The following is a 27,673-nucleotide window of genomic DNA, read 5'->3' on the forward strand; positions in this document are numbered from 1 at the left end:
CCTGCCTGTTATTAAGGACCACGTTTTGTGTATATTGTATAATGAGTTTCCTTTTTATTTCTCGAGGTTTGTCTTTATGTCAGTTGTCTTTTTTTGTCCAATTGGTTTGCCTTAAAAAGGGACCGTTAAAAAGGGTATGAAGTGTAGACAAAAGCAGATGCCATTCCCTCCCTCGACGACGACGACGACAGCAGCGTAAATGTCCACTCGTCCCCCACCATGACCCCCTGACCCTCAACCTGCTCTTCCTGTCAAGACTGACTGCCTCCTGCCACTTTGTTTGACATATACCACACTTCTCTGAGGATTTTATTCGACAGCGTTTGTCACTGATTTATTTCAGCAACAAGACAAGCTGCACAACCTCAGCTTGGCCTCCTCACGTTTCATTGTTGAAACAACTCGGATCAGCTCGAGCTGGACCACGTGACTCAACATTTGCTTTTAAAATGTTCATTAAAAAAAATGGGCCTACTTGCTTTAGGTCTCTGTAGTAACTTCTACAGACTGTAACTATGAAACTTTTGTCACATGAGGAACCAAGGGCTCCCTTTGCAGGGATGTTTTCCACAGCAAACCTCAGTCTCACCACCACTGCTGCTGCCACCAGACAGCCGTCACAGGATAAACTGCTTGTGTAGGCTCTTATATCCACTGCTCATAGTAGAGTTTATATTCTTCGTGTGGCTACGTTTTATCGCATCCATCCATATGCCTGCCGTATCCTTATTTGAGATATATCCTTTTGTTTCATTTTAAGCAGAACAAACCCTGTTAGCATGTGTGAGTCACATTCCAGGCCTCCGCGGCTGTGCCTCTTCACCACTAGTCCCTCTCATGAGTGGTTTATGAAGTCATGCATCACCATCATGACTCATTGCTTGTCACTTTTTTTTTTTCTGGAAGACAGATTAAGCGGTGTGGACAAATGGCTGGAATTATTTAGAACAATATCAATATTTCCAAGGAGACTTTTCTTCGCTTTATGGATACTGTCCTTCCAGATGTCGCTGTGTGGCCATGTCATTTCTTTGTATTTAAATGTCTGAACATTTTCCTGATGCGTCCAATGACTGGCAGGCTTTTGTTTGCCATATTAAGAGATTGAAACGAGAGTTCCTTTTCATGCAGTAAAAAGAAAACAAGTCGGATAAACAACATAGTCGTGTTTTTCTCCAGTGTATTTTGACAAAATGAATGAGGCTGGAAAGTTTTTAGCGCTCACTGATTGTATTATGACATGAGAGGATCATATTTCATTCCTCATGTGCTTTGTTATGTTTGCATGTTTGTGGTTTTTGCTGGTCCATCAAAACCTTACAGTGAGCAAGAACTAAACTTAAAATGAGCATCGAGATCCAAAGGAAAACTTCCCAAGTCATCTTCCCCTACTTGCCTACCCTCACACAGTCAGGTCACTGTCATCCTTTGCCAAATAACCATAGTCAGTTTTTAAATTCAATTAAGAGACTATGAAAGTCAGGACCAACGAAAAACCACAGAGAGACCAGTCTGGTTGCTCTCAAGCTTTTTATCTGCCGTTTGCTGTTATTTCATTTTGTAAAGCACATTACAATTTATTTAAATAGAGTACAAGATAAACACAGTTATGAGGGGAACATCAAGCTAGCGTAGCAGCGAGTGTGCCGACAGGCATGTCATGCTAGCGAGTGGTTACGCTCCTCTGGCTGCGGTGGTATGTTTGGTTTGTCATCCTTCCAAAAGTGTCTCTCCTCCGCTCTCTTCTGTGTCAGCCACCACCCTCCCCAAACTCCCTTTTTTTTTTTTTTTTTAAACCCATTTTGCATGTTGTTGTGTATTCAGTGTCTTAGATAGGTAGCAGCACAGAACGAGGCTGCCAAAACCCCTCAGTGGTGTACTGTACTGCAATGCAGCTCGTTTTCATGTCTTCCGAGAATGTATGTCAAACTGTGAAGAACACACTCAAGCAGGTGTATTGGTCTGATTGTAAGTGTTTATGAAATATGTCGAATATGTCACCAAGCTTAAGAATGTGGACGCCATGACAATTGATAGGGTTGATGAACAGGATGATGTTCAAATTATTGTGGATCTTTCATGCTTATCTGTCGGTCTTCCAATGATATTTTGAATAATACAAAAACAAACCTGTAACCAAAATGAGTTATTATCACCTAACGTGATTTATAGTGTGTGACAAAAAGAGCAAAGGACAAAAAAAAAAGTTTTGACAGCACTATGCCCATGCAGGGAACAATTCCCACCGTTGGAATTTCACAAAAATGCAGAACCAAACAGTCAATTATTTGTGTGTTGGCTGTCCGCAGTGGCCCTTCAGACAGGTGGTGTTACAGTAGCACCAGTCTCCTCGCAGCGGTATGCGAGTACGCCGTGACACATTATGATTGATGGTCAAATTACGTGCCCGGGAGGCCTCTCTGGCGCTCAACTCCTTAAGCACCCAACACACTTGCGGAGGAACTGCGGTGTCCTTGAATCTGGACTCCCGCACAAAATCCCCCCTTCCTTTCTCTTGGCTCTCTGTTTTCCTTTTCTTAAGTGCCCACCCTGAATGTTGGAATAAAGATAAGAAGTGAGCCAGATGTTGTTTGGGGGGTGGAAGTGTAGTCTTGTGAAAGCTATTTAGTGAGCCTCATACGGAGAGCCGTCCTGTTGTTTTACGTTAACAAGCCCAGCAGCTTGGCAGTGGAACTGAGGCCATAACTGCTTTGCTTTGTTTCCTCCCCTCCCTTTGCAGCATTTATAGCATTCACAGGTGTGTGTGTGTGTGTGAGTGTGTGTATGTGTGTCTAATTAACCTTACCCAAGTAAACAAGTGACATGCACATGAACTGAAGTTGCAGAGAGGGGAGAGAGCTCTCATTTGAAGGCAGACCTTTTAGGGGGTTTTGCCACTGTTTTATTGTTTGCATCGACGAGTCTGAACAGCCTATGATGAAGAATTCTCATTTACATTTCCCCCCTGGCCTGATTCCCATTTCATTCTGGTTCACTCATTCCATCTCACCTTGTTTAATAAGTCTTGACACATTTTTAATGTTGTAAATATGTACTGAACTGCCTCTGCCATTCATGTTGTCTTTTGTAACAGCATCACTTGGCCTGGGATGACTCACGTGTATGGATGTACAAACCAGATGATGTTATATGGATGTGGAAACCAGAAACATATGCTTTTGTGATCGCGACCAGAAGATGTGGTTCAGATATTACACAGAATGTATTCCTTTTTTGGTTTTATGTTGTTTTCAGACAACAATCGCCCAATTGTAAATGACTTTGAGGAGAATTAAATACAAATGTGAGACGAGCTGATCGGACCCTCTGCTTTTAACATAGAGGCAATGACGGCAAATGACACAACAACCCACTCCTTTCTGTTGCATTAATGTCCTGGGAATATTAGTCCACTCACATAGAAATTGTCCACCTATCTTTTTCGGGGGAACAAAGGGTTTCTTCCCTCCGTTCAGTCCTGCTCTTTACTTCTGTTATATCAAAGTCTTCCTTGTACATTTTTCCTCTGAGGCAATGAACCACTGACTTTTTAATCTAAATGATAAAAAAATAAATTATTAGTTAATGAGCTGTGTGTTGTGTTGATCATCTGTCTCTTTAATTGCAGTCATTAGCCTGAGCTGCGGAAATAATGTCAAATTGATATGTGTGTGTTTCTCGTGGAAAGTATGCTCGCATACAGTGGGCACTGCTCTGGTGTGTTTCCACTCACACGGGCTAGACTGGGGTCTGAAGGGTGGAGGAGTACTGGGTAGAGCGGCTCCCCTCCTCTATGAACAGAGCAAGAGCTAAAGCTCTGTAAATAAACAGACACACACACGCGTACGTACGTACCTCACCTCTAAGGAAACCCAACTCAGGAGTTGGGTTTCCCTCTCACCTACAGTCTCCTCGTCTCCCACCCTCTAACCAAACAGGCCAGCTCCATCCATCCTCCTGAAGGTAAATTACAGGAAAGCAACCATTTATCATCCCTCTCCCCAGGCATGGCCATCAAGGCTTTGAGAATAGAGGTTGCTGAGATTGTCTGGACACACACACACACACACACACACACACACACACACACACTATTCTGGCCTCCCATCAGCTTGCTCGTCTTTCTACAGTCGTGTTCAAAATAATAGCAGTGTGATTTAAAAAAGTGAATAATGCTCAAAATCCTTTAAATAGCTTTTAATTCCATAATATCAATGCATTGGGAACACTGCATATTCAATTCTAAATCAAAACATGACCAAAATGTATCAAGTTTGTGTTATACCTTTACAGAAAGTGAAGAAAAAGGAATATTAGGCTGTTAAAAAAATAGCAGTATTTGCATTTTTCTTTACAAACTCAAACATTTACTGTATAAACTGAAAAAAATGTCTCAAAGGTTTGCTTTACTTTGAATCACTGCATAATAATTAGTATTAATATTAAATTAATATTTAGTTGTATAACCATTATTTCTGAGAACTGCTTCACATTTGTGTTGCATGGAGTCAACCAACTTCTGGCACCTGTGAACAGGTATTCCAGCCCAAGACGATTGCACTACATTCCACAATTCCTCTGCATTACTGGGTTTTGCCTCAGAAACAAAATTTTTGATGTCACCTATGGGACTGAGGTCTGGGGATTGGGCTGGCCACTCCATAACATCAATGTTGTTCATCTGGAACAAAGACTTTGCTCGCTTACTGGTGTGTTTTGGGTCATTGTCTTGTTGAAAGACCCATTTCAAAGGCATTCCTCTTCAGCATAAGGCAACATGACCTCTTCAAGTATTTTGATGTATTGAAACTGATCCATGATCCCTGGTATGCGATAAATAGGCCAAACACCACAGTATGAGAAACATCCCCATAACATGATTGCACCACCATGCTTTACTGTCTTCACAGTGCTGTGGCTTGAATTCAGTGCATGGGGCTCGTCGGCCCCTAGACCCAAAAAGAACAATTTTGCTCTCATCAGTACACAGAATTCTCCTTTGGCCAGTCAATGTGTCCTTTGGCAAATTTCAACCTATTCAGTACATGTCTTTTTTTCAGCAATGGGACTTTGCGGGGGCTTCTAGCTGATAACTTTGCTTCACATAGCCTTCTTCTGGTTGTAACAGTACTCACAGGTAACTTTAAGTCTTCTTTGATGTTCCTGGAGCTGATCATTGGTTGAGCCTTTGCCATTTTGGCTATTCTTCGATCCATTCGAATGGTTGACCATTTTTTCCCACGTCATTGAGGCTTTGGATGCCATTTCAAGGCATATGAAATCATTTTGGCTGAGCAGCCTATAGTTTTTTGCACTTCTTTATATATTTTCCCCTCTCCAATCAACTTTTTAATCAAAGTCCGCTGTTCCTCAGAGCAATGACTGGAACGACCCATTTTGCTGAGTATTTCAGTGAAATGCACTATAACCAGCATGCACAACATTTGCTTCCTTCCTTCCTTAAATATGGGCCATAATTGACACCTGTGTCTTCACAGAATCAATCACCTCACTAAGTGAACACAACACTGCTATTATTTTGAACATGCCCCTTTCAATTACAGATTCAATTACACAGAATGAGCAGCATGCATGTCATGACTGTTGAGTCTGTTGGTTTTCTATGACTCTACAACACTTACTAGTAAATTATTTGACATGTAGAAATATCACTTGTATCAAAAAATTGGATTTATGAGGTTAGTGATGTTGGACTGCTATTATTCTGAACACAACTCTATCTCCTTTTGTCTCTCTGTCTTTCTCCCTTATTGCTCGTGACTGAGATTGGACAAAGTCAAGTGGCAAATGATGCACTTTAAGGCACCATCCCCACAAAAGCGTCACCCTCACTCAGTGTGTGTTAACAAAGCCTCTGTCAGAACTCGTCTGCATCATCTGGCTTATCTTGGTACAAATTCACACCAAGAGATAACAGTAAAAATGCCTGCTTGACCTGTCCCTTGAGCTTTCAGACTGTAGGATAGAGGGGATGTGAACACTCCAAGGAGAGTGATGATTCAGGCTGCTACCAGTATTATTATTTATTTTTTGTTGTGAAATAGCGACCTTCTTTTTGTGAACTTTTTAACATGGGCTGATCTTTCCATTCCTAAAGCCTCTCGAGCCAGTAGACCACGTTTCCATCCCTTAACAGGCCACTAAGTGTCACAATTGGATTTTCGATTTAAACTTTTTTTTTTCAAAAGGGACAGCAATACCACAATAGGAATCACTAGATAGCAGAAAGGGTCTTTGCAACAACAGTTTGAGTTTCTCAGAGGTTTTTTTTGGCACAATTGAATGCACCATTAGTTTAACAATGTGCTATACGAAGGCACCACGGAGCCCCGTCGGAGCCGCAGTCCACATGCTTTACCTTCGTTTTTTGTTTACATAACTCACTCACGTGGAAGGCAAAACGTTGCCACACCGGTGACCTCAGGGAAGCAGAAGGATTACTCTCTCTGTCCGTCATCTCCAACTCCGACAGTGGCCATGGTGACTGGAATAGCCAAGCTACAGGCTACCGGTAAGCTAACGTTACCCTGTGTCTTAAAGCTGCATGCTACCATCTGGTAAACTACGCTGTGTCTGTTTTCTTCGGGTGTGCGCAAGTGGGATGTGGAGAGAAATAAATACTGGGGGAATCGCCGATCCTGCTTCTGATTTCAGTAGTCGAAATCTGATCTTATTTTGATCCATTTTCGATAAATATCGACATTGTGACACCCCTAGAGCTTGATTTATGGTCCTGCGGAGACTCCACGCCGTAGCCTACGTAAAGCCGCCTGCACATGATGCGCGGTTTGCTCAAAGCGCAGCGCAGGTTTCCTCCAAGGGGGTAAGCTTCGCTTCAGAACACGAACCTCCGATGGTGCCATTTTGTTGCTACAAAGCGATCACCTCTTGTTAGCATTAGACTGACCGCCATTTTTTTTTTTACGGCACTTGAATAACTGTGACTGTGAATAACTCTACATCTGAAGCGTTTAAAGACTCTATTTGTCCATTGTTTATTTCTAAAGAAACACGACAATGTATAAAAGGCTTCATTACCTTGTACCTCACGTTATGGCTCCGTAACAGACGTTTTTGTAAAAATAAGCTAACGATTGTGTCATAACCAAGTGACTTACTGTCGCATAGTAGAGGAATTACCGTATAGTACAGGAGAAGCTCGCAGGCAGTTTTGACTTACATTAGCTGTTTAGGTTTAATTACTAATGTTAACTAGCATGTTAGTGATCAATAATTAGCCTGTGTCTATGTTATCTCCTTACCTAGGCTCTCTGTCTCTGTAAGATTGGGAATGATTGAAATTTCTCTTGGCACAGCTACCAGAAGACTTCCAACTTTCAGACAGGTTGCTCACGTCACATCTACGTTGTCTCTGTCAGTTGGAGGCTGCGCAGTAAAGCAAGAGATCACCGGAAAAGTGCTTCTAATATCCTTCACTGGTCTCCGTCCAGAGCAACGGGGTCTATTGGTCCATTTTATATATGTCAATGGTTTCCTCATCAAGAGTGGGTGGCATGGAAGCCATTTCCCGTTGCTAGGTAACACGACATGATGTTATCTCATTGGTTGCGCTTTCGAAAGGTCAGCGGCAATTAGGTCAAAGTAAATTTCAATTTTGAGCGCAAAGCGGCAAATCTCTCCCCCGCAGGAAATCAATGGAACGACCAACGCAAAGCGTTTTTGCCGCCTATCATGTGTAGTCGGCTTAAGTGGCCTGAAGTTTGTACGTGTGTGTGACTGTGTGTGACTGTGTGTGTGTGTGTGTGTGTGTGTGTGTCTGTGTGTGTGTGTGTGTGTGTGTGTGAGAGTGAGAGAGTGACGCCGTTTAGCTTCGGAGTAGTGAGAGAAACAAAGCGTCTCCCCTGTGCTTTCTCATCACGGAAATCTGTAGCAGGAAAAAGTTAACCCTCTCCTTGATTTCATGTTGTTTATGAATAAGGAGAAACCGGAAATGAGAAGGGGGGGAAATGCCACAGCCGAGCGACAAGCGTCGCCGCGAAGTGTTCACTCTATCTCATGTTGCTTAAATTGAGTCCTCCGTGGCCAGGATAGCTCAGTCGGTAGAGCGGGCGCACATATAGAGAGGTTCATACCTCGACGCAGAAGGTCCAGGGTTTGAGTCCGACCTGGGACGATTTCCTGCATGTCTTCCCCCTCTCTCTCTTCCTTTCGTTGCTTTCCTATCATTAAAGGCGGAAATGCCCAAAAAAAATCATCTTAAAAAAGAAATTGACTCCTCCACTTGACGGGAGGAAATCATCGGAGGAGAGAGGAAACGAGCGAATATGTTTTAGAGGGATGAGATGTCCTTTCCTCTGAAGCTCACATGAATAGGTCAGCTGTTTTAAAAGCGGAGTCAGCAACTCCTTCAGCTGCACGGCTTCTGGGAAGGCTGCTCTCGTGTGTCCTCGTCTATAGCTCCTCGATATTCCCTCCTCGTTGCTCGGAAAAATATGTACGTCAAAACGACAAACTTTGTCTCTGATAGGGTGTCAAAGAGCTTTTCGCGCACATAAAAAATAATTGTAAGGGCCCAGACGTTGCCGCGCACTCTACTTGAATAGCAGTGGAGTGCAGCTACGTTTTCTTTTGTAAACAAACATTAGCTACGTTGTTTTACAAGTGGTCGAAGAAATGACCAATGATGTTCTATTCCACACGTGTCAAACTCAAGGCCCGCGGGCCAAATCCCACCCCTCGCAGATTTTGATCCAGCCCGCATATCAATTTAGGTTCACAATAAATTTTGGCCCACCTAGTTTTTGTAGCTTTTTCAATGTTTTGTTGCTTTTTCTGAAGTTTTTGTCAGTTTGGCAAATGCTTTTGGGGCCTTTTCTGGCGTTATTTCCAATGTTTTTGTCGCTTTTTTCTTTGATAGCTAAGTTACTTTTTGGGGGCTTTATGTTGACCAAGCTGTAAGTGAGAAGGCTATATGAAACACGCAATAATCCAGTAAAAGATCCTTGACTTTTTTGATGAAATAAAAGCACGTGAATAAACTAAACATGTCCGGCCCTTGATGTAATTCTTAGTTTCCAATGTGGTCCTTAGTGAAATTGACTTTGACACCTCTGTTCTATTCCAACGTCTTGTCGCTGGCCAGGATACATTTGCACTTTAGTGTATTATTTAATTAATTTTATTATGAAAGCATGATTTTTTTATTTTGATTGTAACCACCAGTGTTAATGTCACATACATTTGATTAAGCTATCAAGCTAAGCAAGTTTCATATTCATATGTTTCATGGGTCATTATTTTAATTTGCTGTGGAAACTGAAGTTATGTTGAGGCAGAGACAGGACCACTAGGTGACATTCACAGGTGTACAGACTTGAGCAGGTGAGGTAAAACATGCACTGGAGCCCCGCCCAAAGGAAGCAGAGATCGAGGGGGCGTGACAAAAAAAATCATTGATTAATCGGAAAAAAAATCAACAGATCAGTCGACTACCAGAATAATCATTAGTTACAGCCCTACAGTAAACAAGGAAGTAGGCTGCTCTTGTATTGATTTATGACCATTTTAAGACGAGGGGAGAACATTTCTTTTTGTTTAATATCATTAAAAGCTAAGTTAGGTTTTGCTTTCTGGTTTCGACTCATTAAAAAAAAAAATGAAAGAAAGAGAGTGATCTGCGCAAGTCAGCGCCGCACTGAACTGCACGCTGCAGTCCATGTGTGTCTGTCGGCGTGAGAGAGTGTGAGAGAGTGAGAGAGAGAGCGGCTGTACCCTCTAACGTGCTAACGCTCTGCACTTGTCAATTTTTACCTCAACGAGAAGTCTCGTCACATTTTAAGCTCACGAGATCTTGTGGGACGAGATCTCTTCACACCTCTAATGAAGACACTTATATTGATTATTGTCACCTTCCCGCAACTGTTAAAATGATTACTTATTGATGATAACTTTAATAAGGGCCCTGTCTTGCACCCGACGCAGCGGAGCGCAAAGCCCAACGCAAGTGTCTTTTGCTAGTTTAAGACCGTTGTCGATTTCCCGTCCAGTGCCCACGTCGTTTAAATAACAAATGCACCTGCGCCCATCTTTGCGCCCATGGGCGTGCTGGTCTTACAGGGGAGGTGTATTCAGGTGTATTCTTGGCATATTGCTATCTTGAGGCAGCGGGAAGTGATCGCGCCATTGACCAAGAAAAACCTGGTCTAAAGTCAACAGCGCAGCATTTCATTGTTATTGAAAATAACAATGAAATTAGTAAAATGCACCTAGGCTCGTGCACAGCGCGCACACACTATGCTTGTTACACACACCCAGGGAAGCGCAGCAGCACACAAACTGATGGTCTGAGAATGGAGCTGCTGCTTAGAGCGCTGGAAAAGACCAACGTGGATCCGGCCAAACACTGTCCAGTCTTTCCCCTCCCTATCCTACTGACACTCACACATCCACACAAACGCACACCACCCAGCGGCAGACGAGGGGGGCTTACCAATCGTGCTTTCATAAGCTGCCAAAGCGGCTTCATTGGCTTTAAATGGAGCCTCATTACCACTGTGCTTCAAAGCTCAACAACGGCATTTTCCAGCATGGGGTCTCTGTGTGTAGGTCTGTTTCCTAAATCTTCTCTTTTTCCTAATGTTTTACTTTTCGCCACATTGACGACTTTCCATTCTAATGATCTGTGTGACTTATTTCCCGTTTTTATTATTTATTTTCTTCCCCTGTCTCGTTCCCCTAAGAGACAGCAAAAGCATGTGTGAATATCTGAGTGTATCTGTGAACACTCATGTATGCTTGTCTGTGAGTCTGTGAGTGTGTGTGGGTCACCAAGTACTAACCCCCACTGAAAACCGCAAAAAATGTGGCGAGAAATCTGTGTGGACCAAGATCATAAATATTCAGTGGTGAAGGTCTGATCTCTTTCTCTCTCTCTCTCTTTCTCTTCTCTGCTGCATGTCTTTTCTCTGAGTGAAACCAGCTGTCGACTGAAGAGACACCACTCCCTCTGGAACTGACAACATGCGTGACAATGACCACACCTCCACTCGCACATCTGTCATCCTTCAATCTCTCTATCTTTCCATTTTCCCATTTAAACATAAAAAAAGCACATTTCATTCCTCCAAAAGGAAATGTCTTTTTCTCACTTTCCAACCTATCCAATTTTCTAGCCCACAAATGGGCCAGTCACATCCATGATACTCGTGGACAAGTTTCCGGACACAAATGCACAGTGGCGAGTATTGTAGGGGACTGCTGTCACACAAAACTGGAATTCAGTGTTCCTTTGTTGGTCTTTTTTATTGGAGAAACAAACTTTATTGGGCCAGTGAGTGATTGAAAATGAGTGAGGAATAGGGGTAATTTAAAACCAGTGTGGTCCTTGATAGGAGCATTGTGCAGCACAAGCCTGCTCCTAATCCGCTCCTCAGCTTTGTGTTTGATTGGGTACTGTTGAAAATGGGGATGAGTCTGCCTCTTCAAAGCCTGTAACATAAGATGTGTGTGTGTGTGTGTGTGTGTGTGTGTGTGTGTGTGTGTGTGTGTGTGTGTGTGTGTGTGTGTGTGTGTGTGTGTGTGTGTGTGTGTGTGTTGCCCATGCATTAAGGTGATCACAAGAAGCGGATTGTGTGCAGATGGACAAATAGAAATTACACTGATACATTTTGCATAAGCCCTTTGTGGGTCGTCTCACTTATTACGGCACATTTCAATAGCTTGGCTTCAAGAATTACAATCCTGGCTTTAGGGCTGAGTAATTATTACTTTTTTTTTTTTTTTTTTTTTACTTTCACTTCAATGTGAGTACAAACACTTTTAATGACACAGAGCAGCGTTTGATGAGTCCCACATTTTACAGGAGAAATGTATTCTGAATTAATAGATTTCTGAGAGCATTATTCATTCATATTTTACAAGTGATGACAGACTGATTGGTGAAAATGTGCCATTTGAGGAGTATCCATGCTGAATTGGCTTTGAGTCCCATCGGTCGTCTCAGCCAAAAATTTGACTAAATATGCATAATTCCGTGGTGAACTAGGGGGCAAGCTGTGTTTAAAATAAATCTGACTAATTTTTTGGAATACACAGTTTCTCTATAAATGGACAAATAGAAACAAGTTTTTTTTTTTTTTTTTTTTTTTTTTTTTTGCAGAGTCCTATAGAGCCAGAAAGGAATAATGGTGCTAAGATGTCTTTAAGCATTGTCTAAAAAAAAAACTCTGTTTCTGCACAGAATTTAACATCCAGGTTCAATAGTTTTCCAATCAAAAAACAATTCTTCTTTGGACTTAAATTGCTTTGAGTCTCCAACTTCTCGCTAATAAAAAAACTAGATTTAGTAAGAATGCCCCTCTTTCCTCTAGGCTCAGGCCCTCTTTCAGCTCTACACCCCAGGCTATACTGTATCGTACTATGTTAGGCTGGGCCGATCCACTTCAGGCCCCATCTGTTGGCATTTAGCACCAGGTTCCCCGCCTCTGCACTGATCTCCGGTCTACATTAACTGCCCTAATTTGTCTGCCAAAGCCCACTCTGATTGCTACCATGTGATGTTATGTGAAAGGTGAGGGATGCCTACTTATCTGTGAAGACGGACAGAGAGAGAGCAGGGGGAGGGTTTAAAGCAAGTGAGGGCAAGCAGGGTTGAAAAAAGGTTGAGAGAGGAAAGGAAAGTGATTAGAGAACGACATGAAGAATGGAGACCGCGTGACAGGATGGGGACGAGATGATTAGCGGTTGAAACGGCTCGTGAAATGTGTAAAAAGTGATCTATGTGGTTTTGATGGTTTTGTAAAGACAGGGCCCTTCCCCTCCAGAGATAGTTATGACAGTGATGAGTCCAGACTGAGATGTCTTCAAGCTCCACAGTCCACTAGGACTTTACACACACACACACACACACACACACACACACACACATATATATATATATAAAACGTCCCTTTTTTCCTTTTGGAAGTTTCTATTCAGAGACTTTTTCTTTTCCTCTGTGTCCACTTCTCAAAAAAAGGACCTGGAGGCTTTTCCATGCCTGTGGGAGTTGTGGTCTTTAAGTTTGTGACATTCAGACGTGAAGATCTGGTGCTGAGAAGACTAATTTTAGTCATGGAGCAGTCATGTCTTGTAAACTAAACTAACTAAGAATGCATACAGTATACTGTTCTCCATCACCTCTATTTGGTTTCACATAGCATCAAGTCCATAAGACTGGCGTATACTTGACATTGACAAACTAGTTTGTGCGACCTGCCGCCTAAAAGATGAGGTGTTTATTCATGTTTTGAATGACCACAAAGTTGCGAAATGCGGGAAACCACACAAATGGAGATTACAGCACGCACTTGTGGACAGTTGCGCTTGGTTTTACACATAAAGTGACGGAAGTAGTCTGGAGTCTACAGCCATGCTAGCAGCTGTGAGGCTGTACTGTAGCACAGCAGTGCTTTGAGCTTAATGCTAACGTCAACATGCTAACATGCTGACGTTTACCATGTTCACCATCTGAATTTGGGGTGTTATCACGCTAACATTTGCTATTAGTCAAAAAGAACAACTGAGGCTGATGGGAATGACACTAGTTTTGCAAGTATTTGGTAGCATACGTATTAACCTGATGATGGCGCATCAGAAAAGTGTAGGAAGGCATTTCAGACGCTGTTCAAGGATCCGACAAGCACTTTATTCGAAACTTTATGGTGCTTTAATTATTACCAGAGTTAAGTTAAGCTATGTCTAAACAGCATCTTCTCCCTACATAGGCAAGAAAATATCTACATCTGACCCCAGATTGACATCAACAGGCATGTGATGGATTTTCCCTCACTATCACCAGAGTCACAGGGTTATAAAAAGGGCCAGCCAAGCTCCCCACAGGCAGCAACCTGCTCTTGGCTCCCCACTACGAAGCCTTAGCCCAGCTGTGGCGTGACTTGACTCTCAGCTGCTCACCAGGATGCGGTTGTGCCAGGAGGACTCTGTACCTTAATGACGGCTCCTGGACCATTATTCCTCCACAGTGTCTAAATCGGCCATGGATATTTGCACTTAAATATGTTGATGTAGTATTAAAAATAGTCAGAGAGGAAAGGACTTGATCCATGGTGCTATGTCTATTGCTTTTTGACAGTCTTGACATTCAATCAATCACTTGCCCAATAAATTCTTTCCATTTACTTACACAGACTTGGTAACTATTAAAAACCAATGTCAAACTGGGCTGCTGTATCTGACAAAATGAGTGCACTGTGACTCCAGAGCAGTAACACAGAAGCGGTATCAATCCATCCCAAATAGTTCATTGATTAATGTTCATTTAGAGATACATTAACTCAACCCAGCAGCGAAACAAGCTGCAATGTAAATTAATAGGGCAATTTACCTTGTATTTACCTTCACAAAAGTGCTCATTTTCCCACTGACAGGCTCAGATTAATATTCTGTGTCTGACAACATTATGAAGGATTTCTAAGGAGGTCAACCTTTCTGTTAAAGAATAAGATCCTTTTTTTAAACATAAAAACATCCGAGAAATTGAGTTTGCTAAACCCACCAGACTTCATTTAAATAAACAGTAATTTTAGCATCGTAAATTAAACTTAAAGTCAACGGAAACAAAATAAAACTATGAAAATCTGTTTTGGGTTGTCTTTCCACTTTTCCAACCATCACAACTCTAGGTTTGGTGGAAATAAACATGATTTACATGTGAAAATATGTTGGCTCTATGCACGCTAAAAGTATTGCTTTTTTTAATGGAGTCTGGTGGGTTTGCGCTAGCGACTTCAGAGCTTCTGATTTTCTGATTCAGAGTTTCTGATTAAACAGAAAGGTCTCAAAGATGTTTTAAAGGTCTATCTCTGAAGGGATCCTTTCCATAATGTTATCAGACAGTTACACACACACACACATATATATATATATATACACACACACACACACACACAATATTCATCAGTCAGTGGCAAAACGAGCACTTTTGTGAAGGTAACTACAAGCTGGACAATTGTCCTATTAACTTACTAGCCTATGTCCAGGTTGAAATAAAACGGTAGTTACCTTTTAAGGGAGATAGGGTGGTGGGATTTTGAAAGAGGACATTTTGTAGGGGAATGCTTCCTAAGGGAGCAGAGGGGCACCCTTCCTCCCTCCCGTCCACTAGAGGAAGTTCTGGACAACCAGGGCCTTGTGTCTGCCAGGGAAAGCAGGAATCAGGCTCTTGGTTCAACAACATAGGCACCTGTGAAAATATGGGCAGCACACCAGGTATCAAACCAAATAAACTCACCTTGGTGTAGAGCGAGGGCACGCTCTGATGACAGATGCCACTCGGCAGCCACGCCCGCGAGCCTATAAAACACCTCGCTAGCGTGATGGTAGGGCTAAGGACTAGATCTGGTTTTCATTGCATAGAGGCTTCATTTGTGTAATAGTGTCTGTATTCAGATTCTAGTAAAAGCATGGATGCCAAAAAGCTCTTAAACTGTATGGAGGGTTCTGGACTGCAAAAAAGACATACAGAGACACGGCTACACAGTAATAACAACCATAGCAACTGCAAAACACCAACATGCACATACAATGAGTGATTGAGGCTGCAGTCAGTCATTTTTAATAAAAGCAAATTCCTATAAATGTGTGTGTCACAGTTCAGTGGCTAGCTGGGCTGTGCAGAACCCAAGCCTTGACATGGTGCTGTAAAACCAGAGGAAACCACACTTCCTGTCCTCTACTCCTGTTTCTTGAGCGTAATGGCTGAAGCCAAGCTACAGCCACGGCAACACAAGTAGTGGCTGCATGTAGTAGAGCTAGGCCACAAAATAAGAAAAGCCGTCACAATTTACTTTGGCACCCTAACCTCAGGCCAGCATTACCAACGCCGACCAAAACCATGCCAGGCAATGCGCTCAAAAAATACACAAGACATGCTAGACGGCTATCCAGACACAGGCGAGAACCATCCTGGCATCATCCATTCCCGTTTCCTTTTCGTCCTGACAGGCATAATGAAAGAGTCATGCTTGGCAGAATGTTGATGAGCTTTGGAGTGGCGCGGCATTGTTGGTAAATCGTTACTTTTGAGCACTTGTTGCAGGAGAAGAAAAGGTACCTCATTGTGCAAACAGTGACTGGAAAAACAATCCGTACCAGCGCAATAGGCCAGAAACTCATAACCACTGGCTGAATAACCAAACCTAAAACTTTTCCTATTTTTAATACGGTAGCCTTGCATCCGGGAAGCCTGACTGCATTGCATTACACAAATTGTTCCCATCATAATGTTCTGTGAACCTGTTAAAATCACACTAAATATGGTTAATGGTTATGTTTACCTCATGGTTTACACTGTGTAAAGAAAGTCATATTTGGATAATTTTGGCACTGCTAATGAATTGGTCTTGATGAAGTTCAGCTTGGAATGTGAAACCTACAACACTCGGCCTCAATAAAGCAATTTATAAGTGACATGAAGATGGGATGTTTGCTTTGAAGTAACTGGCCAAAGGACCAGCAAAGATGTAAAAAAGATGTATGCAGGTGTACAAACCTTACACACAATACAAGAGTAATGATATTCTGAGATATGGGACTGTCAGTAAGGAGCAATAGAGTAGGGAGTAGAGATTGAGTAGTGCTCCACCTGAATGTGCACCTGTCCTAGCTATCCCAGAAACCCGAGATGGAATGGGGGGCAGGGAAAGCTCCATCGAAGTGATTGTGACAGAGCCAGATGTGCTACATGGTGAATTTTCTTTTTTAGAACTTCTACAGACTTTGTCGTGCTTTATGTCTGCTAAAGGAGACATCTTATACGCAATAGGACATCAGTATTCTACAAATTCTAAAATGAAGATGCTTCTTTTAATGCTTAATAATCCTTTCTCCTTGAACCAGCATGCACTCACATGACCTTTAGGTTCTACACATTTTCTCTCATGCCTCATGCTTTGAAAAGACAACAATGCTGTTCATATGTGAAGGCCTGTGTGTTTACATAGCCCACTGACACAAGCAGGCCATTTTGCAGAGAGATGAAACAGCTTTGCGCATAATCATAAACACAGCAGACCTGAACGCAGCATCATGAAGAAGCACTTAACTCCTGAATCCAGCTATATCCCCTCTGCTGCAACACAAAAAAACCTACAAATGATAGTTATCTTTGGGGTCCAAGTTCAGAGGCAGTTGGGGCTGTCATGTGTGCCAGGGTGCCATGACAAAGTTATGATTATTATTTCAAGGCCGAGGTGAGGAGAGGGTTATTGGGGGAAAGGGAGTGGGGGCGGCCATACCACACAAAAAGCATGCATAATAACAACCAGGTGAGAGGGTCTCGTAAGCTCACTGGAATGCAGAAGACTCCTGAAGCCGTCTGAATGTAAAAATAAAAACTAGGATTAAAAACGAGTGAGAATTGAAATGAAGTAAACGAAGGAAGAAATATTTTGTTTATGTCTTCCTTGTCAAAAACACCATACTTGACCTTTACAAATTGCCAAACTTGTAATTATAATCGAGTCAAGTGCAGACGGCACAAGCCAAACTTGGTTTCATAATACAAAATCTGTTTGTTTTATGCCAGAAAAGCCATAGGTCTCAGCAGCTCTCGCCTGTTCTACCCTCTAACCAGAACTCCTCTTCATTCCTTATTTATCTTTCAACAAATATACCTACTCAGTCAGTCAGTCAGTCAGTTAAGGGCGACATTCAGTGGGAGTCAATTACAAGTCACCTTTTGAAAAGTCCCCGAAGACCTGTTGGTTTGTGGTGTGAACAGCGGTATCGCATTACACATCTAAAGTGAGCTGCAATAGGCTGACGGTCATTAGAAGGTGTTGAGCTACAACATGGCTAACACCAGCCCTACAATAACCACTGTGGTTATGACTTTTCAGCGGTGGTTAGCCCGGCCTACTGTGGAGTTTGATCGACTCAAGCGCTTTGGAGTGAATTAATGTTGACTTGTAGCCATTAGTGTTTTACCTTAGAAATATGTGGACCTGAATAGTTATTTGTGGGCAGATTTGTGACATCTGTCATCTGAAAAAAATTCTCTATGACAGGCATGTTTGTTTTGCTGTGAGGTTTAGCCAAAACAAGAGTTTAGTAGGTTTACAGTAGGGAAGGTGAAAATGTGTGAGAATTTCACAGTCTCAATCTTTAAGGAAAAATATATTTCAGGGTGTAAAATGCTTCAATACTGAGAATGAATTACCTCTGAATTCCCTTTTTAATTAATTTTTATGACTTAACTTCTGCTAGCTTAATTAATGAGCACCCCAAAAGAATGGACCACTCAAGTACTCCCTGCTTTAATGTTAAACTTTGTTATGACTTCTTCCTGTCTATTGGTGCACACTTGTGATTCCCCAAAAACAAAAGATGAGCTGTATAATCACATGCCATTATCCAGGTGACTATCTTTCTATTTCTCAGTGTAATACAAGCATCCTTTCATTTTTCTCTTTTTTTCTTTTTTTTAACTGCCACCATCTGGTTTAAATTAAGAGGCCATGTGGATACCCCCACCGCATACACCCAAAAAAAAAAAATGGATGGAAAGTTACACGTGTGAAACGCTAACTTTTATACCTGAGAGGTGAGCTCTTTTCGAGAACAGTGGTGGCTAGACTGTGAAGAATTTATCAAAATGAATAAGGATTTTAAGAAAGTGATATGCAGGCTACTGTTGTTAAAGTCTGCCAAGCTTTTATCCTTCACAGAAGAATGTGGCCTTGGTAAAACAGTGAAAAGCGCTAAAAGCCCACTGTACACTAACTGTCCTCCCCTGAAAAACGCTACCATAAGTTGTTTGTTCAAGCAGCAATTAGGATTCATATTTACGTTTTTAGTGCCAGCGCCCTCTAGTGGGCCGTAGTAATTAGGACGGGAGCAAAGCTTATAAGGTGACAGTCAAATTCCACATAAATTAATGAAACGCTCCTATGGGTATTTGAGGACAGGAATAAACAACCTGTATGGTTTGGAGGACTTGTTGGCTCAGCACCAAACAGCAGACAGACACAGTTAGCAACAAGCTGGTGAACATAGTGGAGCATTTAGCTGCTAAGGAGCTAGATCTTTCCTTCAGGAGTTGGTAGAGACCAAACCCGAGCATAAAAAAGAGTGAATAGTGGATTTAAATGTATCAGGTGGTGAGACACACAACTCCAAATAAATGATAATATTGCGGGATGGATGGATGGATGGATGGATGGATGGATGGATGGATGGATGGATGGATGGGTCAAACAAACAGGACTCACATGTAGAATTATGTGCAGTTTAATTACTTAATTAAATCACTTGTAGTTTATTTTAAGAAGAATCACTTGCAGTTTAAATGTCAATTGTCAAAATTTAATTTACTTTAAGTTGGCAAAACAAAATGTAATTTAAAGTTTTTTTTAAATTTCTGACCATAAATATTCCATTCACCAGACATTTCAGTGCTTCATGTTAATTACTTTTTCCATTGAGGTCTGTGAAGTTCCCTGTCAGGGAGGCAATAAAAAAAAAACTACTACAGAGAGAGTGTTGTCTAGTTGCCCACAAGTTCATCATATTAATATAGAAGGTGATGATATGGCAATGTTGTCTTCACACTTTGTTTTGGCTGCCTCCAGTGGCCAGAAAGACTCTATTTATTGCAGGTTTGATTTAAGAGATACATTTCCTAACTTCATCACCTTACAATTAGATTGTACATTTGTAAATTTGACCCAGGCAGTACTTGTGCAAATTACAGTTTTAGTGTTACTGTCAACACAAAAAGTCAGTCACTAATGTTGTCTGCAAACCCTTAAAGCTAACCTACATCCCTAATAGCTGCCTTCCCGCCTCCATCCCTTCATCCTTGGTGCAGCACAAGGATTCCCCTCACTCTCTCCTTCTGTCTATTTGTCTTGACTTCTCCCACGGTAGACCGTGCAGTCGGTTCTGCAGATGGCATGGACCTCCGCCCACTCTGAGTGTTCCACCTCACAGCCTCATACATACCTGTGGCCAAGCCCAGCTGCAGCAGTACAAACATAGAGAAAGCCTGCATTCCTATACACCCTGGGCCTGTCCGTCTGCTTAGCATCAGCCACTGGCTGTTGTGTTGTGGCAATGTTAGCATAATGTTAGATGATGTTGAAGGTGAAGAGAGCACAGCTGCTGCTGCAGCAGCCCAGGCAGCATGCAGAGAGTCAGCCAACCCATCAGCCAGGATGCACTGAATCCTGATGCATTGGGCTGACCACAGTTTGGATCACATCAACCTCCCACATATCAGTTTTATTTCTAAGAAAACCTAAACTTTTAAATCATTTAATGTATTTTTAATGTTGTTTTTTTTGGAAAAAATTGAACAAACACGCTGCAATATATTTTAATACCGAGAAGTCTTTAAAATGTTTAGAAAACTGAAATTTGAACATCTACAATACACACACACAAACTAAAAGACACAAACCAAAGGAGTTCACTGCAACTATATTCCCAATGTAAAAACGTTTCTTGGAGCTTTTCTATCAGACCTTATTCTGACTCAACCTGTAAACCAAAGTTCATTCAATTAAGCAGTGAGTGAATGTTGGATCCATTTAACAAACAAAGCTCTACATGGCATTCATAATTTGCTTAAACTGAAAGCATCAGGGATGGATCTCATCCAGGTGAAATAGAAGAGACTTGTTGTGGAAACACTGCTCATGTTGAAAAGTAAACTCTGTAATTCCATTTTGTTATGATAGCGATTTGAAACCCTTTTAACATTTTTTTTTTTTTATATTATGATGTTGATGAATAGAATTTTAAAAAGCTCTTTTATTGGGACCTAAGTATTGAGGTGTCAGACTTATGTCCACAATAACAGTGAATTAAGTGCCATATTTTCTTTTAGTTACAATAGTTTATTTTCTACATGGCTAGAGTTAGCATATTTTCCATGTTTTGCAATGCCAGAATTGGATTAACAGCAGGTTTCCTGCCACAACAACACTGGCATATTTCTTATAGTTTGTTTTAGTGACCTCCACAATGTGCTAAACTGGTTAAAGCATGTTGTTACTTACGTCAATCCTGCTCAGTTACGTCGTTATCCTGTAACCCTGCCATTTAGGGCTTTACACGCAATTAATAAAAAGATAATTTAGTGGAATAGTTTTAAAAAGTTGGGAAATACACTTGCTTTCTTGGCTAGAGTTAGATGAGAAGATCATTACCACACTCATGTCTGTACGCTTTTATACATAAGCTGCTTATTCAGCTCATTCAGCCTGTGAGGAAATATGTGGCTGTGATGAATGTGACTAATCACTGTCGTGACTTAAATATCTAATAGAAAATAGAATTGTTTTGTATGTCTATGTCTGCATATGCAAAAGTGTGCATATGTCCGACCCAGCCAGTCTCATTAAATGCATCCTCAGTCTTGTAAAGGCCCTTCAGAGAGGCACACCTGAGCCGACTTGTAAAGCCTCCAGCCGGAGCGACCTGCCTGCCTGTCTTGCTTTGTGGCTGTTACACATCCCACACTTACACAGCTAACTTATCACCTGGTCATGCTTACTCAACGTCTTGCCTTCTCTAGTTCTTACTCAGTTCCCGGTGTACATTCATTTCAGAATTTCTTATCTGTGATTCAGCCCCTGTCACCTTTCACCGCCACACACACCTGCACAGTCACTTAATTATCTGTTGTGGTTCCAAACCCCTCATTCACTTTCCCTTTTATAGCTTTTCCTTCCACCGACACTGGATAAGTGCATGTTTGTGGGCAGCTTAACATTCTGAACAACCTATGCTCACATAAACGTGCATACAAACACACGCACGTAGAAACACACACTCCCCTCCTGTAGGTATGCATCCATATGAATGTAGCTTATGGCCAGCAGGGTGGAAGGTGAGCTTTTCCCATTGGGAGCTCTGCCAGTTTTCTTTTCATTACTCTACCTGGGGGCTGAACCCCCACTATCACAATAAGCTTTATTTTTATCGACATGTCCAGACGGAAGTGGCATTCCAGGGAATTAGGCTCAATTTCACTTGGCCTCCAGTGCTTTTAGGGAATACCGTGCTCCCACAAATGACCCCCTCCTTTCCCGAATTTTTTTTGCATATGGAACATGCTCCTTACTGAATATCTTATTTTTTTTGTAAAGGTTGCATTGCAATAGTTATTGTGCACTCTGTTTACACCCATCATCAATGGTTTCCATATGAACTTGCCAAAAGGTACATGTGAAAGACTTTTTATGAGATTATGAGTAAAATCTGCTTGGAAATATGTAAATGTGTATGAGGTGTTGTCAGATAACACACTAAGACATCCCACCTAGCAGCAAGTACAGCAGTAGTGTCAAACTCAGTTTCACTAAGGGCCACATTGGAAAATAAGAATCACATAAAGGGCCAGACAGTTAGAGTTTATTTTTTTATTATTGCATGTCTTATAAAGTCTTTTCCCTTACAGTTTGGTTGACATAAAGCCCTAAGAAAGTCAGCAAAAAAGTTCCTTAGCCATCATAAAAAAAGGCAAAAGCAACAAAAAGGGAGTGCCAAAATCATCGGCAAAAGTGACAAAAACTAGGTGGGCCGAAATTTATTGTGAACCTAAATTGATATGCGGGCCGGATCAAAATCTGCGAGGGGCCGGATTTGGCCCGCGGGCCTTGAGTTTAACCGCAACTGTTATGTGAAATGTTGTACCATATCTAGCATCGTTTGCATACTTAGGGGAGCAGTAAAGCCACATATTTGTCTAGTATTCTGTGTTAGTGTACACTAGAGCAGTGGTATTTTTGAGGAATGGTCGCAGACCTACGCCCACACTGCTGTCGTCTGTAAATCAACGTTCAGAGAGAAGCCAAGACGACAACAAGAGTTAACTGTCATATCTTTAAATATATAACACTTGAGTACAAGGTCCAGTTGGGATCATTTAAAGTTAAAATCAACAATACTACAATAACAATATCATGTTGGACGGACAACGGAGCTTTTTCAATAAACAAAAAAACAGAAGAAGAAGTCAGTAAACAGCTTTTTTTTACAAAAAGTAAAAGGTCATCAGCAGAAAAATTCTAGGAAAAAACAGTACAGTAGTGGCCATATTGTTTGACAAACAAGTAATCTCTGGGAACAATTCTTATCAAGTGAAATTGAACGAAAACAGGAGGAAAGGGTATTTACCTTTAACCGACTAACCAATCAGAGATTCTCACTTAGTAAATCTAGAAACAGTAACACTGAAATACCTTTGCGGAGGATATAGTGCAATCTTTGGTAGAGAGCATTTTTTATTTGTTATTTTTCTCAATGGTTTTGTCTAAACCTTAAATGCAACTACCGCTGGAGGCACACTTAAAACACAGACCCTTAAGACTCACACACACACACACACACACACACACGTGCAGGAGAGCCTGTCTGTTTTTCATCTCTCTTTTACTCAGTTATTTATTCTTTTCTCTCGTGATCTGCTGAGGAAACTCAAGTCAATAAGTAAACTGGGCTTTTTCTCATTTTTATCAACTTGGCAAAATAAACCACATTCTGTATTAATTTATTAAGTAACGTCAGGTTTTTTCCTTTAATTATCGGCCCACTGTGTTGTTTTATGCAGCATGCTTTGTAACTCTAGCCGTGACCATGTCAGCATGTCTGCTATGAGAGAATGCAGGAGAAACGCTACCATTAGTGGAAGAGGTTAAACCACTGGCTGTGGAAACTGTATCTACAGCTTCTGGGTCAAACCGCAAGTATTAAATTGATGTCCAATATGCTGAAGCCTTTTTATAACCCCAAAAGTGGAGTTTTCTCCAATATACATTTGCCTGTCCTGATGCTAGTGCTTTATCTGCACTTTGTTAAGATGATGTCTAATCAGAAACAGTTGGTGAAAACACCTGCTAAGGCTCAGTTTCTACCATCATAGTAAGGAAAGAAACTGCTGGCAATAACGTGCGTTAGCCTCAACCTATTAGTCTTTTATCATCCATGGTTTGAGGCAGGGGAGTTTGGTTGGGGGGTTACCTTGGGAAGTGGCAGTCTGAGTCTGTATAGAGCACCCCCACCTGTAATTATCTGGGGATTACCCCTTTTATATGAGCAAGCTTTATAGCGTCCAAAGGGACTTCCTGCCCCCCCGCTCCCAAAACCTTCCAATAAAATTCCACCTCTTTAGCATCACAGCAGGGCACCAGCCAATCAATGTCTTTCCCCAGAACTCCATCTTCACCAGATTAATTGTTAAGGGACATTCAGGTCATGTTGTCTCATTTCTATGTTAAAAAAAAAAAAAAAAAAAAAAAAAAAGAAGAGGTGTGATGGCGGTTCAGTCAGTAAAAAGAGTAAAAAAAAGTAGTAAACAGAGAGGTTGGCGTACCACCTGCTCTCACGGTATGGATCTTTTCACAAGCAGCGAGCCCACAGCTGGAATACGTCTTCTTTTTTTGGGATTGTGAAGCTCACTTGCCACCTGGATTTAACAGGTTATTGGAACAATTTTGCTGTTAATCTCTTATATTTTGAATAGTAGCACTGATCAAATCACTTGATGTCTGGGGATGCTTTCCAGCTCAAACCCTACAAGGCACAACTCCTAATCCACATTTCGTTAAAGGGAACCAGGAAAAGGAAAGAACTGTAAAATCAGGCAGGAATTCTGTTTATGGGGCGCCAGAACACCGCTGCCTGTTGGAGCTGGCGATGGAAGTCTGTGTCATGGGTGAAGCTGCTGGATCTATAGTGGCATTTGCCAGATGGTTAAGTCTTTTAAGCACACATGTGTATATAGACTGACAGATTTAAAAACACAGATACACACCTCTACGTTGCACCAGTTATGTTATTGCTCCTGGACTGTGCCTTTACAGCCTGTAGCACCACTGTCGCACGCAATGTACCGACTGAAAGCTCCCCAAGTCACAGAGAGAGAGGGGAAGCCAAAGTGGGAGGGTGCGTCAGAAAGAGCATGCAAAGGAATTAGACATAGAGTATGACTGTGGCTTTGCCAAACACAGTCACACCCAACTCAAAGGATCAACTGAGTTCCACCACTTGTTCACTGCCAACCACGAAAAATGTATTTCATGGATAAAAATTGAAATCTCCATTAAGTGAGTGATTGGGGGAAATCCAAGAGAACATTTTGTAAAAGCTCTGTTCTGTTTTGTTAAAAAAGTACAGTTTACATTTCACAAACTGAAAGATTAAAGCAAATAATAACATGTGATGGTTTCCTCAAATCCTAGTGAAAACAACTTGGGTCATCTTTTTTACGATGATCATTGTTGACCTTTTGAGGAATGAGCAATAACAGAGTTGTAGGCACACTAAGGTGCGAGTTGGCCTTCTTTCCTCTGTTAAAGCTTTAGTTGGTAACTTTTTGATATTAATGAACGTCCGTTACATTCAAGCCATTGCCAAATGAGTTGCTACAAAGCTAATTAAGACTATCAGCTCCACTCAGCTCTCTCTGTATTTCTCAGCATGGCTAAGTCCAGAAGATTGTTCTTAAGATTGGTCATTATTGAAAATGACCTCTTCTGAAGAGTCCATCATGTTTTTTTAATCCTCCGTGTCCTCCTTGGCTACTAGCAACTGCGTGGAGGAGGGAGGGGATGGAAGGCGATCACGGAAGGCTTGTATGACGTGGACGTGCCAACAGTTTTGTTGTCATTACTTAGAATTCCTCATGGGGGCGACAGAAACTACGCAATATAGTTTTAAGGGAAAGGATGCAATAACTGATTATTTTGGCCACTTGGGGCGGCGGCAACAAGCGGCAACAAGCGGCACCAAGCGGCCCTGACATGTTATCACCTTTTCAGTTGATATGGCGAACTTGTTAGCTCACAACTAGCAAAGCTGTTTTCACATCCAGCAGATTGGGACCACCATCATTCATTTGGAGTCATGTTTGTGTCCACCAAATTAATGTAAATCCAATATTCACTCCTATTAGCTGTATTTCGGTCTCTATCAACTCCTGGGGAAAATATAGCCTGATCTCACAGAAGATCTCAGTGAAATGAGCACAACGGCTTGAACATTGCATTAGCTACGTGGTGGTAAGGAGTCGTTGCTAAATGCTCCACTTAGTTCACCAGCCGGTCGCTAACTTTGTCCGGTTTGGTGTATGACAGGTAGCATACAGTGGATTTGTTTGAGCTCTTAATAGCTGTCAAAAGACACTGATGAGAATGGTAAGAGTGAACCAAGTTTTGGCCTGAAAACCAAAATAATGAGCTAAAAAGAGGCTACAGGTTGTGCTTGGAACACAACTAGTTCTGCCACAGTTAAGATTTTTGTTGTAACAAAGTGAATGATCGTAGCATTGTGGCTTTTTTTCAAGCTACAGGAGCCACAGAGAAAGATCTGTACAGGAGACACGTTTACCGTCACAGGTCTGTGGTCCCTTTTCTGTGGTCCCTTTTCTGTCTCTGAACTTGGCGAGGTGCTCCCCCAACAATTACAACCAGATGCAAAGTGTAGGTCAAGAGGGGCCATTCCCTTTTTATTAAAGGGTTTATTAAAAATAATACGGGGAGGGGGAGAATCATACTTCATCATTCTTTATGCAGCAATTTTTTCTTTGGCAGCGCATGCAGCCGTAGCAGGTGCTGACATTCCTTCTCCACTTCCCTCTACTCCAACCCTCTTTCACTCTCTCCTCAGTCTATCCTCACACTCACTCCCTCTCTTCTCTCTTATTGTTCCCTTTTTAATTGCAGATATAAAAATGGCCAAATGCTGCCCCTTTGATGGGGAGGGACATTCCTGGAATCTCTCAGATGTCTGTGCTGCTTTGCGGTAACCCAACTCCGGTTGAAAGCATTTTCCTGGGAAAAAGAGGCGGCTCGCAATCGACGGGGCACAGGGACACCTGCAGCTCTGGCGCAGCGGCGACTACAGATCAGCCCTGGACATGACTCAACACCGAACCGAACACACAAATACACACACGCACACGCACACACCCTGACACTTGCATTCACACAGAAAAAAGTACTCCAGCACTCGCCTATGCTTCCACACACGTACGGTACATTCCACTCTGCAACTTCCCCCACCTTTCCAACTGTCTCTCCGGTTCATTCAGTGATGTCCATGCTGATGAGTGTATTACGGTGAAAATGAGGACAGCTGCTCCCATAAACCCTGTCATCAATTTGTCTCAGTCATTAAAATTGTCTGTAATTGGCCTAATTGTGGTCAATCATGCTTGCCAATGGTGCAGAAAAGTGTAGGGTATCTTTTTACAAGAAGAGTGGCTGATGAAGTTGGAGCGGGCCGCTCTGCTTCGGAACTGAACCGGAATGATTGCTAAGTATAATCTTTGTCTAATCCTCACCACAAATGACCTATTTGATCAAAAGGAGAACAAATGATGCACTAATGGCAGACAGGTTGAAACAGCATGAGGCCGTCTTTCCGAATGTCAACTCCAACTTGTTTTATTTTTACTCCGCAATCCAAGTGCCGAGCTCCGCTTAAAGTCAATATTTCATTTGATCAGTCGCAGCACCTCATGACGGGAGCTGAGCCGCCGCAGGATTCAATTCTTAGACCTACATGGCGAGGGCTGCTGAGACAAAACCCTTTCAGGTACTGTGAAACTAAATTCCTCCAGCGGGGGCCATCGACTGTCACTCTCGACCGTGGCATGATTGACTCCAAGAATATTTTCTACTCTTCA

The 27,673-nt window shown here is 41.9% G+C and overlaps 1 long non-coding RNA gene across 1 annotated transcript; it reads left to right on the top strand.

Annotated features, from left to right (window-relative positions):
• The first annotated feature begins 5,814 nt into the window (after positions 1–5,814).
• Positions 5,815–27,179, top strand: LOC114547900 (uncharacterized). Its single transcript, XR_003691291.1, has 2 exons — positions 5,815–6,532; positions 26,709–27,179. It is a non-coding gene; the product is annotated as an uncharacterized LOC114547900 (long non-coding RNA).
• The last annotated feature ends 494 nt before the right edge of the window (positions 27,180–27,673 follow it).

The sequence above is a fragment of the Perca flavescens genome, chromosome 21, assembly GCF_004354835.1.
Source record: "Perca flavescens isolate YP-PL-M2 chromosome 21, PFLA_1.0, whole genome shotgun sequence".
Classification (NCBI taxonomy): Eukaryota; Metazoa; Chordata; class Actinopteri; order Perciformes; family Percidae; genus Perca; species Perca flavescens.